This window comes from Pristiophorus japonicus, chromosome Y, assembly GCF_044704955.1.
Source record: "Pristiophorus japonicus isolate sPriJap1 chromosome Y, sPriJap1.hap1, whole genome shotgun sequence".
Taxonomy (NCBI): Eukaryota; Metazoa; Chordata; class Chondrichthyes; family Pristiophoridae; genus Pristiophorus; species Pristiophorus japonicus.
In genome coordinates, this window is record NC_092011.1 from 29,050,590 (window position 1) to 29,067,741 (window position 17,152).

Consider the following 17,152-nt stretch of genomic DNA (forward strand, 5'->3'; position numbering starts at 1 on the left):
AGAGACAGTTGAGATGGGGATATAGACACCTTTACCCAGGGAGTGGTGAGATGCGGATATAGACATCGTTACCAAGAGAATGGTGTGATGTGGATATAGACATCTTTATCCAGGGAATGATGAGATGGGGCTATAGACATGTTTACCCAGAGAATGGTGATATGGGGATATAAATATCTTTACCCAGAGAATGGTGAGTTTGGGATATAGACATCTTTAACCTGAGAGGGGTGAGATGGGGATATAGACATCTTTACCCAGAGAATGGTAAGGTTGGGATATTGACATCTTTACTCAGAGAATGATGAGGTTGGGATTTTGACATCTTTATGCAGGGAATGGTGAGATGGGGATATAGACATCTTTACCCTGGGAATGGTGAGATGGGGATATAGACATGTTTCCTCAGGCAATGGTGAGATGTTGATATAGTCATCTTTACTCAGGGAATGGTGAGATGGTGAAATAGACATCTTTACTCAGGCAATGGCGAGATGGTGATATAGTCATCTTTACCAGGGGATGTTGACATGGGGATATAGACATCTTTACCCAGAGACGGTTGAGATGGGGATATAGACATCTTTAACCAGAGAGGGGTGAGATGGGGATATAGACATCTTTACCCAGAGAGGGGTGAGATGGGGATATAGACATCTTTACCCAGAGAGGCCTGAGTTGGGGATATACATTTCTATACCCAGAGAATTGTGAGATAGGGATGTAGACATCCTTACGCAGAGAATGGTGAAATGGGGATATAGACATCCTTACCCAGAGAGGGGTGAGATAGGGATATAGACATCTTTACCCAGAGAATGGTGAGTTGGGGATATAGACATATTTACCCAGAGAATGGTGATATGGGGATATAGATATCTTTACCCAGAGAATGGTGAAATTAGCATTTAGACATCTTTACCCTGAGAGGGGTGAGATGGGGATATAGACATCTTTACCCAGGGAATGGTGAGATGAGGATATAGACATCTTTACCAAGGGAGTGGTGAGATCGGGAGATAGACATCTTTACCCAGAGAATGGTGAGGTGGGGCTATAGACATCTTTACCCAGGGAATGTTGAGATGGGGATATAGACATCTTTACCCAGGGAGTGGTGAGATGCGGATATAGACATCGTTACCAAGAGAATGGTGAGATGCGGATATAGACATCTTTATCCATGGAATGATGAGATGGGGCTATAGACATGTTTACCCAGAGAATGGTGAAGATGGGATATAGACATCTTTATCCTGAGTGGGGTGAGATGGGGATATAGACATCTTTACCCAGAGAATGGTGAGGTTGGGATATTGACATCTTTACCCAGAGAATGATGAGGTTGGGATTTTGACATCTTTATCCAGGGAATGGTGAGATGGGGATATTGACATCTTTACCGAGGGAATGGTGAGATGGGGATATAGACATGTTTCCTCATGCAATGGTGAGATGGTGATATAGTCATCTTTACCCAGGGAATGGTGACATGGGGATATATACATCTTTACCCAGAGATCGTTGAGATGGGGATGTAGATATATTTACCCTGGAAGTGGTGAGATGCGGATATAGACATCGTTACCAAGAGAATGGTGTGATGCGGATATAGACATCTTTATCCAGGGAATGATGAGATGGGGCTATAGACATGTTTACCCAGAGAATGGTGATATGGGGATATAAATATCTTTACTAAGAGAATGGTGAGGTTGGGATATAGACATCTTTACCCTGAGAGGGGTGAGATGGGGATATAGACATCTTTACCCAGAGAATGGTGAGGTTGGGATATTGACATCTTTACCCAGAGAATGATGAGGTTGGGATTTTGACATCTTTTTCCTGGGAATGGTGAGATGGGGATATAGAAATCTTTACCCAGGGAATGGTGAGATGGGGATATAGACATGTTTCCTCAGGCAATGGTGAGATGGTGATATAATCATCTTTACTCAGGGAATGGTGAGATGGTGAAATAGACATCTTTACTCAGGCAATGGTGAGATGGTTATATAGTCATCTTAACCAGGGAATGGTGACATGGGGATATAGACATCTGTACCCAGAGACGGTTGAGATGGGGATATAGACATCTTTAACCAGAGAGGGGTGAGATGGGGATATAGACATCTTTACCCAGAGAGGGGTGAGATGGGGATATAGACATCTTTACCCAAGAGGCCTGAGTTGGGGATATACATTTCTATACCCAGAGAATTGTGAGATAGGGATATAGACATCCTTACGCAGAGAATGGTGAGATGGGGATATAGACATTCTTAACCAGAGAGGGGTGAGATAGGGATATAGACATCTTTACCCAGGGAATGGTGAGTTGGGGATATAGACATATTTACCCAGAGAGGAGTAAGATCGGGATATAGACATCTTTACCCAGGGAATGGTGTGATGTGGGTGTAGACATCTTTTCCAGAGAGACGTGAGATGGGGATATAGACATATTTACCCAGAGAGGGATGAGATAGGGATATAGACATCTTTATCCAGGGAATGATGAGATGGAGCTATAGACAACTTTTCCCAGAGAATGGTGATATGGGGATATAGATATCTTTACCCAGCTAATGGTGAAATGGTCTTTTAGACATCTTTACCCTGAGAGGGATGAGATGGGGATAAAGACATCTTTAACCAGGGAATGTTGAGATGGGGATTTGGAAATCTTTACTCGGAGAATGGTGAGATGCGGATATAGACGTCTTTACCCTGAGAGGGGTGAGATGGGGATATAGACATCTTTACCCAGAGAATGGTGTGTTTGGTATATAGACATCTTTACCCAGGGAATGTTGAGATGGGGATATAGACATCTTTACCCAGGGAATGATGAGATGGGGAGATAGACATCTTTACCCAGAGAATGGTGAGGTGGGGATATAGACAACTTTACCCAGGGAATGGTGAGATGGGTTTATAGACATCTTTACCCAGGGAGTGTTGAGATGCGGATATAGACATCTTAACACAGGGAATGAATAGATGGGGTTATAGACATCTTTACTCAGGGAATGGTGAGATGGGGATGTAGCAATCTTTACACAGAGAATGGTGGGATGCGGATATAGGCATCTTTACCCTGAGAGCGGTGAGATGGGGATATAGACATCTTTACCCAGAGAATGGTGAGGTTGGGATATTGAAATCTTTACACAGGGAATGATGAGATGGGGATATAGACATCTTTAACCAGGGAATGATGAGATGGGGATATAGACATCTTTATCCAGAGAGGGTTGAGATGGGGATATAGATATCTATACCCAGGGAATGGTGAGATGGAGATATAGACGCCTTTTCCCAGAGAGGGGTGAGATTGATATATAGACATCTATACCCTGGGAATGGTGAGATGGGGATATAGACATCTTTACCCAGGGAATCTTGAGATCGTTCGATAGACATCTTTACCCAGAGAATGGTGAGGTGGGGATATAGACATCTCTACCCAGGGAATGTTGACATGGGGATATAGACATCTTTACCCAGGGAGTCGTGAGATTCGGATATAGACATCGTAACCAAGAGAATGGTGAGATGGGGATATAGATATCTTTATCCAGGGAATGATGAGATGGGGCTATAGACATGTTTACCCAGAGAATGGTGATATGGGGATATAGATATCTTTACCCAGAGAATGGTGAAATGGGGATATAGACATCTTTACCCTGAGAGGGGTGAGATGGTGATATAAACATCTTTACCCAGAAAATGGTGAGATAGGGATATTGACATCTTTACCCAGGAAATAGTGAGATGGGGATAAAGACATATTTAACCAGGGAATGGTGAGATGGGGATATAGTCATCTTTACTCAGGCAATGGTGAGTTGGTGAAATAGGCATCTTTACTCGGGGAATGGTGAGATGGGGATCTAGAAAACTTTACCCAGAGAATGGTGAGATGCGGATATAGACATCTTTACCCTTAGAGGTGTGAGAAGGAGTATAGACATCTTTACCCAGAGAATGGTGAGGTTGGGATATTGACATCTTTATCCAGGGGTTTGTGAGATGGGGATATAGACATCTTTACACTGGGAATGGAGAGATGGGGATATAGACATCTTTACTCAGGCAATGGTGAGATGGTGATATAGTCATCTTTACTCAGGGAATGGTGAGATGGTGAAATAGACATCTTTACTCAGGCAATGGTGAGATGGTGATATAGTCATCTTAACCCAGGGAATGTTGAGATTGGGATATAGACATCTTTACCCAGAGACGGTTGAGATGGGGATATAGACATCTTTAACCAGAGAGGGGTGAGATGGGGATATCGACATCTTTACCCAGAGAATGGTGAGGTTGGGATAGTGAAATCTTTACCCAGGGAATGGTGAGATGGGGATATAGACATCTTTACCCAGGGAATGGTGAGATGAGGATATAGACATCTTTAGCCAGAGAATGGTGAGATGGGGATATAGACATTTTTACCCAGGGAATGTTGAGATCGTTCGATAGACATCTTTACCCAGAGAATGGTGACGTGGGGATATAGACATCTTTACCAGGGAATGTTGAGATGGGGATATAGACATCTTTACACAGGGAGTGGTGAGATTTGTATATAGACATCGTTACCAAGAGAATGGTGAGATGGGGATATAGACATCTTTATCCAGGGAATGATCAGAAGGGCTATAGACATGTTTACCCAGAGAATGGTGATATGGGGATATAGATACCTTTACCCAGAGAATGGTGAAATGGTGATATAAACATCTTTACCCTGAGAGGGGTGAGATGGTGAAATAAACATCTTTACCCAGAGAGGTTTGAGATGGGGATATAGACATCCTTACGCAGGGAATGGTGAGATGGGGATATAGACATCTTTAGTCAGGGAATGGTGAGTTGGGGATATAGACATATTTACCCAGAGAGGAGTAAGATCGGGATATAGACATCTTTACCCAGAGAATGGTGAGATGGGGGTATAGACATCTTTACCAGAGAGGCGTGAGATGGGGATATACACATCGTTACCCACAGAGGTGTGAGATGGCGATATAGACATCTTTACCCGGAGAATGGAGAGATGTGGATATAGACATCTTGACCCAGAGAGGGATGAGAAAGGGATATAGACATCTTTATCCAGGGAATGATGAGATGGAGCTATATACAACTTTACCCAGAGAATGGTCATATGGGGATATAGATATCTTTACCCAGAGAATGGTGAAATGGGGATTTACACATCTTTACACTGAGAGGGGTGAGAGGGGTGAGAGGGGGATAAAGACATCTTTAACCAGGGAATGGTGAGATGGGGATCTAGAAATCTTTACCCAGAGAATGGTGCGATGCGGATATAGACATCTTTACCCTGAGAGGGGTGAGGTGGGGATATAGACATCTTGACCCAGAGAATGGTGAATTTGTGATATTGACATCTTTACCAAGGGAATGGTGAATTGGGGACATATACATCTTTACCCAGGGAATGCTGATATGGGGAGATAGACTTCTTTACCCAGAGAATGTTGAGGTGGGGATATAGACATCTTTACCCAGGGAATGGTGAGATGGGATTATAGACATCTTTACACAGGGAGTGGTGAGATGCGAATATAGACATCTTAACCCAGGGAATGGTGAGATCGGAATATAGACATCTTTATCCAGAGAATGGTGATATTGGGATATAGATATCTTTACCCAGAGAATGGTGAACTTGGGATATAGACATCTTTACCCTGAGAGGGGTGAGATGGAGATATAAACATCTTTATCCAGAGAATGGTGAGATAGGGATATTGTCATCTTTACCCAGGGAATGGTGAGATGGTGTTAAAGACAACTTTACGCAGAGAATGGTGAGATGGGTATATACACATCTTTACCCAAAGACGGGTGAGATGGGGATATAGACATCTTTAGCCAGAGAAGGATGAGATGGGGATATAGACATCTTTACCCAGGGAGTCGTGAATTGGGGTATAGACATCTGTACCAGAGAGGCGTGAGATGGGGATATACACATTTTTACCCTCAGAGGGTTGAGATGGTGATATAGACATCTTTAGCCAGAGAATGGAGAGATGTGTATATAGACATCTTTACCCAGAGAGGGATGAGATGGGGATATAGATATCTTTACCCCGGGAATGGTGAGGTGGAGATATAGACACATTTATCCAGAGAGGGGTGATATGGGTATATAGACATCTATACCCAGGGAATGGTGAGATGAGGATATAGACATCTTTACCCAGGGAATGGTGAGATGGGGATATAGAAATCTTTACCCAGGGAATGGTGAGGTGGGTATATAGGCATCTTTACCCAGGGAATGGTGAGATGGGGATATAGAAATCTTTATCCAGCGAGGGTTGAGATGGGGATATAGATATCTTTACCCAGGGAATGGTGAGATGGAGATATAGACACTTTAACCTAGAAAGGGTTGAGATGGGTATATAGACATGTATACCCAGGGAATGGTGAGATGAGGATACAGACATCTTTACCCAGAGAATGGTGAGATGGAGATATTGACATTTTTACCAGGGAATGATGAGATGGGGATATAGACATCTTTATACAGGGAATGGTGAGATCGGGATATAGACATCTTTACCCAGAGACGGTTGAGATGGCGATATAGACATATTTAACCAGAGAGGGGTGAGATGGGGATATCGACATCTTTACCCAGAGAATGGTGAGGTTGGGATATTGAAATCTTTACCCAGGAAATGGTGAGATGGGGATATAGACATCTTTACCCAGGGAATGATGAGATGAGGATATAGACATCTTTAGCCAGAGAATGGTGAGATGGGGATATAGACATCTTTACCCAGGGAATGTTGAGATCTTTCGATAGACATCTTTACCCAGAGAATGGTGACGTGGGGATATAGACATCTTTACCAGGGAATGTTGAGATGGGGATATAGACATCTTTACCCAGGGAGTGGTGAGATTTGGATATAGACATCGTTACCAAGAGAATGGTGAGATGGGGATATAGACATCTTTATCCAGGGAATGATCAGATGGGGCTATAGAAATGTTTACCCAGAGAATGGTGATATGGGGATATAGATATCTTTACCCAGAGAATGGTGAAATGGTGATATAAACATCTTTACCCTGAGAGGGGTGAGATGGTGAAATAAACATCTTTACCCAGAGAGGTTTGAGATGGGGATATAGACATCCTTACGCAGGGAATGGTGAGATGGGGATATAGACATCTTTAGTCTGGGAATGGTGAGTTGGGGATATAGACATAGTTACCCAGAGAGGAGTAAGATCGGGATATAGACATCTTTACCCAGAGAATGGTGAGATGGGGGTATAGACATCTTTACCAGAGAGGCGTGAGATGGGGATATACACATCGTTACCCACAGAGGTGTGAGATGGCGATATAGACATCTTTACCTGGAGAATGGAGAGATGTGGATATAGACATCTTTACCCAGAGAGGGATGAGAAAGGGATATAGACATCTTTATCCAGGGAATGATGAGATGGAGGTATATACAACTTTACCCAGAGAATGGTCATATGGGGATATAGATATCTTTACCCAGAGAATGGTGAAATGGGGATTTAGACATCTTTACACTGAGAGGGGTGAGAGGGGTGAGAGGTGGATAAAGACATCTTTAACCAGGGAATGGTGAGATGGGGATCTAGAAACCTTTACCCAGAGAATGGTGCGATGCGGATATAGACATCTTTACCCTGAGAGGGGTGAGGTGGGGATATAGACATCTTGACCCAGAGAATGGTGAATTTGGGATATTGACATCTTTACCAAGGGAATGGTGAATTGGGGACATATACATCTTTACCCAGGGAATGCTGATATGGGGAGATAGACATCTTTACCCAGAGAATGTTGAGGTGGGGATATAGACATCTTTACCCAGGGAATGGTGAGATGGGATTATAGACATCTTTACACAGGGAGTGGTGAGATGCGAATATAGACATCTTAACCCAGGGAATGGTGAGATCGGAATATAGACATCTTTATCCAGAGAATGGTGATATGGGGATATAGATATATTTACCCAGAGAATGGTGAACTTGGGATATATACATCTTTACCCTGAGAGGGGTGAGATGGAGATATAAACATCTTTATCCAGAGAATGGTGAGATAGGGATATTGTCATCTTTACCCAGGGAATGGTGTGATGGTGTTAAAGACAACTTTACGCAGAGAATGGTGAGATGGGTATATACACATCTTTACCCAAAGACGGGTGAGATGGGGATATAGACATCTTTAGCCAGAGAAGGATGAGATGGGGATATAGACATCTTTACCCAGGGAGTCGTGAATTGGGGTATAGACATCTGTACCAGAGAGGCGTGAGATGGGGATATACACATTTTTACCCTCAGAGGGTTGAGATGGTGATATAGACATCTTTACCCAGAGAATGGAGAGATGTGGATATAGACATCTTTACCCAGAGAGGGATGAGATGGGGATATAGATATCTTTACCCCGGGAATGGTGAGGTGGAGATATAGACACATTTACCCAGAGAGGGGTGATATGGGTATATAGACATCTATACCCAGGGAATGGTGAGATGAGGATATAGACATCTTTACCCAGGGAATGGTGAGATGGGGATATAGACATCTTTACCCAGGGAATGGTGAGGTGGGTATATAGACATCTTTACCAGGGAATGGTGAGATGGGGATATAGAAATCTTTATCCAGCGAGGGTTGAGATGGGGATATAGATATCTTTACCCAGGGAATGGTGAGATGGAGATATAGACACTTTAACCTAGAAAGGGTTGAGATGGGTATATAGACATGTATACCCAGGGAATGGTGAGATGAGGATACAGACATCTTTACCCAGAGAATGGTGAGATGGAGATATAGACATTTTTACCAGGGAATGGTGAGATGGGGATATAGACATCTTTATACAGGGAATGGTGAGATCGGGATATAGACATCTTTACCCAGAGAATGGTGAGGTGGGGATATAGACATCTTTACCCAGGGAATGGTGAGATGGGGATATAGTCATCTTTACCCAGCGAGTGGTGAGATGCGGATACTGACATTGTTACCAAGAGAAATGTGAGATTGGGATATAGACATCTTTATCCATGGAATGATGAGATGGGGCTATAGACATCTTTACCCAGAGAATGGTGAGATGGGGATATAGACATCTTTACCCAGGGAATGGTGAGGTGGGGATATAGACATCTTTACCCAGAGAATGGTGAGATGCGGATATAGACATCTTTATCCAGCGAGGGTTGAGATGGGGATAGAGATATCTTTACCCAGGGAATGGTGAGATGGAGATATAGACACTTTAACCCAGAGAGGGTTGAGATGGGTATATAGACATGTATACCCAGGGAATGGTGAGATGAGGATACAGACATCTTTACCCAGAGAATGGTGAGATGGAGATATAGACATTTTTACCAGGGAATAGTGAGATGGGGATATAGACATCTTTGTACAGGGTATGGTGAGATCGGGATATAGACATCTTTTCACAGAGAATGGTGAGATGGGGATATAGACATCTTTACCCAGGGAATGGTGAGATGGGGATATAGACATCTTTACCCAGGGAGTGGTGAGATGCGGATACTGACATTGTTACCAAGAGAAATGTGAGATTGGGATATAGACATCTTTATCCAGGGAATGATGAGATGGGGCTACAGACATCTTTACCCAGAGAATGGTGATATGGGGATATAGAAATCTTTACCCTGAGAATGGAGAAATGGGGATATAGACATCTTTACCCTGAGAGAGGTGAGATGGTGATATAAACATCTTTACCCTGAGAATGGTGAAATAGGTATATGGACATCTTTACCCAGGGAATGGTGAGATGGGGATAAAGACATCTTTAACCAGGGAATGGTGAGATAGGGATATTGACATCTTTACTCAGGCAATGGTGAGATGGGGATCTAGAAATCTTTACCCAGAGAATCATGAGATGCGGATATAGACATCTTTACCCAGAGGGGTGAGATGGATATATAGACATCTTTACCCAGAGAATGGTGAGGTTGGGAAATTGACATCTTTATCCAGGGAATGGTGAGATGGGGATATAGACATCTTTCCCCAGGGAATGGTGAGATGGGGATATAGACATCTTTACTCAGGCAAGGGTCAGATGGTGATACAGTCATCTTTACCCAGGGAATGGTGAGATGGTGAATTAGACATCTTTACTCAGGCAATGGTGAGATGGTGATATAGGCATCTTTACCCAGGGAATGGTGACATGGGGATATAGACATCTTTACCCAGAAACGGTTGAGATGGGGATATAGACATCTTTAACCAGAGAGGGGTGAGATGCGGATATAGACTTCTTTACCCAGAGAGGAATGAGATGGGGATATAGACATCTTTACCCTGAGAGGCCTGAGATGGGGATATACATTTCTTTACCCAGAGAATTGTGAGATGGTGATATTGACATCTTTACCCAGGGAATGGTGAGATGGTGCAATAGACATCTTTACTCAGGCAATGTTGAGATGCTGATATAGGCATCTTTACCCAGGGAATGGTCACATGAGGATATAGACATCTTTACCCAGAGACGGTTGAGATGGGGATATAGACATATTTACCCAGAGAGGGGTGAGATGCGGATATAGACATCTTTACCCAGAGAGTGGTGAGATGGGGATATATACATCCTTACCAGAGAAGCGAGAGATGCGGATATACACATCGATACCCACAGAGGGGTGAGATGGGGATATAGACAACTTTACCCAGAGAATGGAGAGATGTGGATATAGACAACTTTACCCAGAATGGGATGAGATAGGGCTATAGACATCTTTATCCAGGGAATGATGAGATGGAGCTATAGACATCCTTACCCAGAGAATGGTGATATGGGGATATAGATATCTTTACCCAGTGAATGGTGAAATGGGGATTTAGACCTCTTTAACCTGAGAGGGGTTAGATGGGGATAAAGACATCTTTAGGCAGGGAATGGTGAATTTTGGATATTGAGATCTTTAGCCAGGGAATGGTGAGATGGGGACATTGACATCTTTACCCAGGGAATGATGAGATGGGGAGATAGACATCTTTACCCAGAGAATGGTGAGGTGGGGATATAGACATCTTTATCCAATTAATGGTGAGATGGATCTATAGACATCTTTACCCAGGGAGTGGTGAGATGCGGATATAGACATCTTAACCCAGGGAATGGTGAGATGGGGTTATAGACATATTTATCCAGAGAATGCTGATATGGGGATATAGATATCTTTATGCAGAGAATGGTGAACTTGGGGTACAGACGTCTTTACCCTGAGAGAGGTGAGATGGCGATATAAAAACCTTTACACACAGAATGGTGAGATAGTGATATTGACATTTTTACCCAGGGAATGGTGAGATGGGGATATAGACATCTTGACGCAGAGAATGGTGAGATGGGGATATACACATCTTTACCCAGAGAGGGGTGAGATGGGGATATAGACATCTTTAGCCAGAGAAGGATGGGCTGGAGATATAGACATCTTTACCTAGGGAATGGTGAATTGGGGTATAAACATCTTTACCAGAGAGGCGTGAGATGCGGATATACACATCTTTACGCACAGAGGGGTGAGATGGGGATATAGACATCTTTACCCAGAGAATGGAGAGATGTGGATATAGACATCTTTACCCAGAGAGGGATGAGATAGGGATATAGACATCTTTATCCAGGGAATGATGAAATGGGGCTATAAATAGCTTTACCCAGAGAATGATGATATGGGGATATAGATATCTTTACCCAGAGAATGGTGAAATGGGGATATAGACATCTCTACCCTGAGAGGGGTGTGATGGGGATAAATACATCTTTAACCAGGGAATGATGAGATGGGGATCTAGAAATATTTACCCAGAGAATGGTGAGATGCGGATATAGACATCTTTACCCTGAGAGGGATGAGATATAGACATCTTTACCCAGAGAATGATGAGTTTGGGATATTGACATCTTTACACAGGGAATGGTGAGATGAGGATATAGACATCTTTACCCTGGTAATGGTGAGATGGTGATATAGACATCTTTATCCAGGGAATGATGAGATGGTGCTATAGACATCTTTAACCAGAGAATGGTTATATGGGGATATAGAAATCTTTACCCAGAGAATGGTGAAATGGGGATATAGACATCTTTACCCTGAGAGGGGTGAGATGGTGATATAAACATCTTTACCCTGAGAATGGTGAGATAGGTATATTGACATCTTTACCCAGGGAATGGTGAGATGGGGATAAAGACATCTTTAACCAGGGAATGGTGAGATAGGGATATAGACATCTTTACTCAGGCAATGGTGAGATGGGGATCTAGAAATCTTTAGCCGGAGAATCGTGAGATGCGGATATAGACATCTTTACCCTGAGAGGGGTGAGATGGATATATAGAAATCTTTACCCAGAAAATGGTGACGTTGGGAAATTGACATATTTATCCAGGGAATGGTGAGATGGATATATAGACATCGTTTCCCAGGGAACGGTGAGATGGGGATATAGACATCTTTACTCAGGCAAGTGTGAGATGGCGATATAGTCATCTTTCCCCAGGGAATGGTGAGATGGTGAAATAGACATCTTTACTCAGGCAATGGTGAGATTGTGATATAGGCATCTTTACCCAGGGAATGGTGACATAGGGATATAGACAGCTTTACCCAGAGTCGGTTGAGATGGGGATATAGACATCTTTAACCAGAGAGGGGTGAGATCCGTATATAGACATCTTTACCCAGAGAATGGAGAGATGTGGATATAGACATCTTTACCCAGAGAGGGATGTGATAGGGATATAGACATCTTTATCCAGGGAATGATGAAATGGGGCTATAGATAGCTTTACCCAGAGAATGATGATATGGGGATATAGATATCTTTACCCAGAGAATGGTGAAATGGGGATATAGACATCTCTACCCTGAGACGGGTGTGATGGGGATAAATACATCTTTAACCAGGGAATGATGAGATGGGGATCTAGAAATCTTTACCCAGAGAATGGTGAGATGCGGATATAGACATCTTTACCCTGAGAGGGATGAGGTATAGACATCTTTACCCAGAGAATGATGAGTTTGGGATATTGACATCTTTACACAGGGAATGGTGAGATGAGGATATAGACATCTTTACCAAGGGAACAATGATATGGGGAGATAGACATCTTTACCGAGAGAATGGTGAGGTGGGGATATAGACATTTTTATCCAGGGAATGGTGAGATGGGGATATAGACATCTTTACCCAGGGAGTGGTGAGAGGTGGATAAAGACATCTTTACCCTGGTAATGGTGATATGGTGATATAGACATATTTATCCAGGGAATGATGAGATGGGGCTATAGACATCTTTAACCAGAGAATGGTTATATGGGGATATGGAAATCTTTACCCAGAGAATGGTGAAATGGGGATATAGTCATCTTTACCCTGAGAGGGGTGAGATGGTGATATAAACATCTTTACGCTGAGAATGGTGAGATAGGTATATTGACATCTTTACCCAGGGAATGGTGAGATGGGGATAAAGATATCTTTAACCAGGGAATGGTGAGATAGGGATATAGACATCTTTACTCAGGCAATGGTGAGATGGGGATCTAGAAATCTTTACCCAGAGAATGTTGTGATGCGGATATAGACATCTTTACCCTGAGAGGGGTGAGATGGATATATAGAAATCTTTACCCAGAGAATGGTGACGTTGGGAAATTGACATCTTTATCCAGGGAATGGTGAGATGGATATATAGACATCGTTTCCCAGGGAATGGTGAGATGGGGATATAGACATCTTTACTCAGGCAAGTGTGAGATGGTGATATAGTCATCCTTCCCCAGGGAATGGTGAGATAGTGAAATAGACAGCTTTACCCAGAGACGGTTGAGATGGGGATATAGACATCTTTAACCAGAGAGGGGTGAGATGCGGATATAGACATCTTTACCCAGAGAGGGGTTAGATGGGGATATAGACATCTTTACCCAGAGAGGCCTGAGATGGGGATATACATTTCTTTACCCAGAGAATTGTGAGATGGTGATATAGACATCTTTACCCAGGGAATGGTGAGATGGTGCAATAGACATCTTTACTCAGGCAATGCTGACTTGGTGATATAGGCATCTTTACACAGGGAATGGTGACATGGGCATATAGACATCTTTACCCAGAGACGGTTGAGATGGGGATTTAGGCATCTTTAACCAGAGACGGGTGAGATGCGGATATAGACATCTTTACCAAGAGAGTGGTGAGATGGGGATATAGACATCTTTACCCAGAGAGGCCTGAGATGGGGATATACATTTCTGTACCCAGAGAATTGTGAGATAGGGATATAGTCATCTTTACCCAGGGAATGGTGAGTTGGGGATATAGACATATTTACCCAGAGAGGAATACGATCGGGATATAGATATCTTTACCCAGGGAATGGTGATATGGGGGTATAGACATCTTTACCAGAGAGGCGAGAGATGGGGATATACACATCGTTACCCACAGAGTGGTGAGATGGGGATATAGACACCTTTACCCAGAGATTGGAGAGATGTGGATATAGACATCTTTACCCAGAGAGGGATGAGATAGGGCTATAGACATCTTTATCCAGGGAATGATGAGATGGATCTATAGACATCTTTACCCAGAGAATGGTGATATGGGGATATAGATATCTTTACCCAGTGAATGGTGAAATGGGGATTTAGACATCTTTACCATGAGAGGGGTGAGATGGGGATAAAGTCATCTTTAGCCAGGGAATGGTGAGTTTGGAATATTGACATCTTTACCCAGGGAATGGTGAGATGGGGACATAGACATCTTTACCCAGGGAATGATGAGATGGGGAGATAGACATCTTTACCCAGAGAATGGTGAGGTGGGGATATAGACATCTTTACCCAGGGAATGGTGAGATGGGTTTACAGACATCTTTACCCAGGGAGTGGTGAGATGCGGATATAGGCATCTTAACCCAGGGAATGGTGTGATGGGGTTATAGACATATTTATCCAGAGAATGGTGATATGGGGATATAGATATCTTTACCCAGAGAATGGTGAACTTGGGATATAGACGTCTGTACCCTGAGCGGGGTGAGATGGGGTGATGGAGTGGACGGTAGCCAATGTAACCCCACTCTTTAAAAAAGGATGGAGAGAGAAAACAGGGAATTACAGACCGGTCAGCTGACATCGGTAGTGGATAAAATGATGGAATCAATTATTAAAGATGTCATCGCAGTGCATTTACAAAGAGGTAATATAATAGGTCCAAGTCAGCATGGATTTGTGAAAGGGAAATCATGCTTGACAAATCTTCTGGAATTTTTTGAGGATGTTTCCAGTAGAGTGGACAAGGGAGAACCAGTTGATGTGGTATATTTGGACTTTCAGAAGGCTTTCGACAAGGTCCCACACAAGAGATTAATGTGCAAAGTTAAAGCACATGGGATTGGGGGTAGTGTGCTGACATGGATTGAGAACTGGTTGTCAGACAGGAAGCAAAGAGTAGGAGTAAATGGGGACTTTTCAGAATTGCAGGCAGTGACTAGTGGGATACCGCAAGGTTCTGTGCTGGGGCTCCAGCTGTTACACTGTTCATTAATGATTTAGACGAGGGGATTAAATGTAGTATCTCCAAATTTTGGGATGACACTAAGTTGGGTGGCAGTTGTAGCTGCAAGGAGGATTCTATGAGGCTGCAGAGCGACTTGGATAGGTTAGGTGAGTGGGCAAATGCATGGCAGATGAAATATAATGTGGATAAATGTGAGGTTATCCACTTTGGTGTTAAAAACAGAGAGACAGACTATTATCTGAATGGTGACAGATTAGGAAAAGGGCAGGTGCAAAGAGTCCTGGGTGTCATGGTACATCAGTCATTGAAGGTTGGCATGCAGGTACAGCAGGCGGTTAAGAAAGCAAATGGCATGTTGGCCTTCATAGCGAGCGGATTTGAGTACAAGGGCAGGGAGGTGTTGCTACAATTGTTAAGGGCCTTGGTGAGGCCACACCTGGAGTATTGTGTACAGTTTTGGTCTCCTAACCTGAGGAAGGACATTCTTGCTATTGAGGGAGTGCAGCGAAGGTTCACCAGACTGATTCCCGGGATTGCGGGACTGACCTATCAAGAAAGACTGGATCAACTGGGCTTGTATTCACTGGAGTTCAGGAGAATGAGAGGGGACCTCATAGAAACATTTAAAATTCTGACGGGGTTAGACAGGTTAGATGCAGGAAGAATGTTCCCAATGTTGGGGAAGTCCAGAACCAGGGGACACAGTCTAAGGATAAGGGGGAAGCCATTTAGGACCGAGATGAGGAGGAATTTCTTCACCCAGAGAGTGGTGAACCTGTGGAATTCTCTACCACAGAATGTTGTTGAGGCCAATTCACTAAATATATTCAAAAAGGAGTTAGATGAAGTCCTTACTACTAGGGGAATCAAGGGGTATGGTGAGAAAGCAGGAATGGGGTACTGAAGTTGCATGTTCAGCCATGAACTCATTGAATGGCGGTGCAGGCTAGAAGGGCCGAATGGCCTACTCCTGCACCTATTTTCTATGTTTCTATGTTTTCAAACATTTTTACCCAGAGAATGTTGAGATAGGGATATTGACATCTTTACCCAGGGAATGGTGAGATGGGGATATAGATATCTTTACGCAGAGAATGGTGAGATGGGGATATACACATCTTTACCCAGAGAGGGGTGAGATGGGGAAATAGACATCCTTAGCCAGAGAAGGATGAGATGGAGATATAGACATCTTTACCCAGGGAATGGTGAATTGGGGTATAGACATCTTTACCAGAGGGGCGTGAGATGGGGATATACACATCTTTACCCTCAGAGGGGTGAGATGGGGATATAGACATCTTTACCCAGAGATTGGAGAGATGTGGATATAGACATCTTTACCCAGAGAGGGATGAGATAGGGATATAGACATCTTTATCCAGGGAATGATGAAATGGGGCTATAGATAGCTTTACCCAGAGAATGATGATATGGGGATATAGATATCTTTACCCAGAGAATGGTGAAA